Genomic DNA, 4,037 nt, shown 5'->3' with positions numbered 1-4,037 from the left:
AAGCAAGAGTAGAAACTTTCCCAAGGGCAAAGGCCTCTGGATTTTCAGTCAGCCAGCCTTCCAGTGACCACAGGCTTAGAAGGATCTGGTGCCCTGAAGACACAAAGAGTAACTAACCCCATATTTAAATATCTTGCCAATACAAAAGAAAAAAATGTCCATGTGCTTCAGACCTGATGGAAATGCCTTGCTGCCTAAAATATGTTCATACCTGGACTTGAACCCTTGAGCTGAGCATGGGGCACAAACCTTCCACTCTCAAGGCACCACAGAAGGCTCTGTTGACACCAGAGAACTCTCCAAACAGTACCAAACTGTTACCGGTTACCTAGGATTTGTGTGCTTTACAAATGTGAAGCAATCCTGTATCACGTCATTTCTGAGAGCATTAACTCTCTGGGATTCCAAAACTGGAATTTTAGAATTACTTCTTCACTTGAGTTAATTAAGACTCTGTAAAATAATAAGTTTTCCAGACCAGTGTCACTGGTGTATTGGGGTATCCGTGCTGCTATTTTCACTTTGCTGGCCTCACAGCCTGGTCAGGAACATCAGTGCCAACATGATGTGTTCATCCTTAGCCACTCCAGTGTGTTCTGCCATGCTTCCTGAAGCCAGGTACACACAGGGCAGCATTTCTGTCCTCTGGGGTGTAGAACAGGGCAACTGAAAGCAAGATAGACTTTTACCATTCCCTTTATCACTTTTCACAGCTAGACCAGGAAGTTGCCACAGAAATTCAATAGTGTACACACTTGAAACTCCAAATAGCCTTTTGCCAGAGATAGACTCTCTCCAGGTGATATGACCCATACATTTCCACTGCATATCTGTCATAACTGCAAAAGTCCTCAGACCTTTTCTCTAAGATAAAGAAGGTGCCATTTCATTTTTCTTTTGGAAACCTCTTCCTGCAGAATTCGTTAGTATCCTATGCAACAATGTACTTCCTGTAAGTACTGAAATATAAAGTGTATTAGAAGTTTCCACTTCTGTTTTTATCTTTTCCTGATCTAGCCTGAAAATTCTTTTGAAGTTCCTCAAAATGTTCTGGAGTGAAGGGGACTCCCCATCTGAAATGTCTGAAACCAAAGGTTTGAATTTAAGGCTGTTGCCTAGAGATGGAAGGCAGAAGTCACTGTGTAATCATTGGGCCAAAATTAGTCTCTCTTCAGAACAAAGACAGAGACGTTCTGAAGTCAACAGAGGTTTCTTTCAAGTCACGTAAAAATGAATTAAAAGTGGATGCCCAAAACCCCTAGACTGCTGAAAAATTCCAGCTAGGGATGCTCAGCAAGTCTAGAGGGAGTCCTTCATACTTCACTGAAGTCCAAAAGTTTGAGTTCATCCCCAAAGGGAGCTGAGGCCACCCAGCACTTCACCCATAGGCCCTCTGTGAACAGAATCTTTCTTGTGGTCAAAGAGGGGCTATCTTGAATTTATGTCTTACTTCTCCCCTTATGAGCAAACAAAACAATTTCTATGGGTAATTTTACCCACTAATTGCCAAGGAAAAGTCTGGTAAGAAATGCTCTGCATTTTTGACAGGTCAGAGGCTTCCTTAAACAAAATTACTGTTTTATGTTTTTTATCAGTACATGCTCATATCCGGGGTCCTCGGTGAATTCCAGCGCGGATGAGTCTCTGTGGGAAATTGCTTTTTCCTATTTTCTTGTTCTAACTGCTCCAGGAAATGAGTCTATTTTTACAACAACACTAAACAGCAAAACATGAAACTATTATCTGCTTCGTGGCAAGAGTTTCGGGTCAGTTCTCAGGTACCTGTCACCTCCAGAGAAGTCAATGGAGTTGTACCTGCTCATGCAAGGCAGAGACCTGACCAATTATGTAATTGGTTGATCAGTTACCAGAACACAGAACTACCACAGGTCTAAGGAGTGTCTTGTTTTCATGTGTCTCAAAGTTCATCCAAGCCCTGATGCATTGATAAGTGAAGTATTCCAGTATTATGGTCTGTAAAGATGATAATTAACTGCTGAAAGATTTAAGCATGAGCATTCTGTACGAACATATACTTTGTCACTGAATGATCCTTATAAGTAGTATCTCTTCTGGATCCTTTTTTCACCTGCCAAATAAACCAGGGTGGGATTTTCAGAAGTGTTTAAAATGCTTTTCTCCTACTTATTTGTGATTGCTTTCAAGAATGAAGATGTTTTCAAAATCCCAGGGGATTTCAAGCATCTCTGTGCATTTCTGCTTTTTGCACACCTGATTTAACAGCTACTCCGAATCTCAAAGCTGGACAGTAAACCCAGTTGCCCTCATTATGCAAGATCAAAGATAGTACTTAGAGGCCAAAACACCAGGTCTGATCTGAAGATGAATGTGTAACACTTGTTACAAACTTGGCTCTTTATTTCCTGGTTTGAGGGACTACTCCAGCCTTCACACGTGACCTTCTTTTATGTTGAAGCACTCAAGTGAGCCTTTGTGTATTTTATCTAAGAACTTGGGAGACATCTGGCATGCACAAGTATCAGTCCAAACAGAAATTCCTGAGTTGCCCAAAACTTAAATCAAATCAGATTTGCTGGCCTGCTAGTAAGTCAAAAATATAAATTATTTAATTCCTCTCTACGGGAAGAAGCAACCCTGGAAAAATGTGACATGAAATCTTCAAGTGACAGAAATTCTATCCAGGATGCTCCCAGAACTTCATCCATTGATTATGAGCTAGACTAAGAGTTAACACTTCCTTACCTTCGGGTTGGGAAAGAGGTATTCATGACTTTCCACCTAACTGGAAAGCTCACCAAACGTCACTTGAGACCAGCATACAGAAAGCAAACTTAGAGACAATATCTAAGGAAAACAGAACCTAACCTATGACTTGTTCTTTGATTTACAACTGCGATTGTGGGCCCCACCTCACAGTCATATGCCATGGTAATAGGCAGCAGTTCAACAAGAGCCAGTCCTAACTTTTCACATGTTGTAGTGATTCTGAGCTACTTCAGCACATACTTTAGACTGATGCAGCAAGTAATTAGAATGACTAAAGGGACAGGTGGCAGGCAACAACTGAAAAAAAAAGATTGAGCCTTGGGTCTTGTTTATTCTACTTTCTAAACTATTTTACCTTCTAAACTTTTTTTCTTTATTTTTTCCCTAAACCAAAAGTTGCCAAATTTCACATTAATTTCTCCCATCTCAAATTTATCCATTATCTGTACAACTGTGAGTTTTCAAACCATATCCTGAAGTACCCAAAGAGATCATCTGAAATGGGCTCACTGGCATTAGCGACTGCAGCCCTGAATCCACCCATGCCAAGAAAGTATTTTCCCCAAAAAGAACAAATATGTAATTCAAAATGGCAACCTCCATGGGAGCAGCAGTGGCACACTCCCAGCTGTTTTCCTGGTTGTATATACCAGTCTTGTTACTTCATATTTGGGGTTGCTTACAAAATACTTCAACACTCTGAGAGCACAAAGATCCCCAGCCCACAACTGGGATCCTATGTCAGAATGGCACACAGCAATTAAAAAACAAAACAACTCTGCTCCATTTGCCTGAGGTGAATGGGATGATTGTTCAAACCTAGGAGCATGCTCAGGCACCAGTCTGAAGAAGAGCAAATACAGGCATCTCTTAAAGTGTTTTTCCCTATTAGGGCCTGGGAAAAAAATTTCACATTGGGCCCATGATAAAAACAGTTCCCCATGGAATTGTTAGCCACACCATAAAAGGAAGGAATGACATTGAACTAAAGGAGAATGAAAATTGTCTACTGAATTTTTGTAAATTCCCATAAAATCTCAGTTTTGTTCTATGAGCATAATTTTGACTGTAAGTCATGAAAGGCTGACTCCTAAGAGGAAGCAGGAAATGACTGGTTCACGATAGGATAAAAGGCTGCATAATTGCCTGGGCAGAAAGATGGATTTTCATCAATCACTACGTTCTCTGACAATATGGCAGTGGCTTTTGATCATGTATCCGATGCACAGTAATTAGCAAAATGACTTACCCTCAATCTTTTCAGTATTTAGCTCTAAGGGTGCAAGAAT

The sequence above is a fragment of the Cinclus cinclus genome, chromosome 16 (genome assembly GCF_963662255.1).
Source record: "Cinclus cinclus chromosome 16, bCinCin1.1, whole genome shotgun sequence".
Classification (NCBI taxonomy): domain Eukaryota; kingdom Metazoa; phylum Chordata; class Aves; order Passeriformes; family Cinclidae; genus Cinclus; species Cinclus cinclus.
This window is presented reverse-complemented; position numbering follows the sequence as displayed.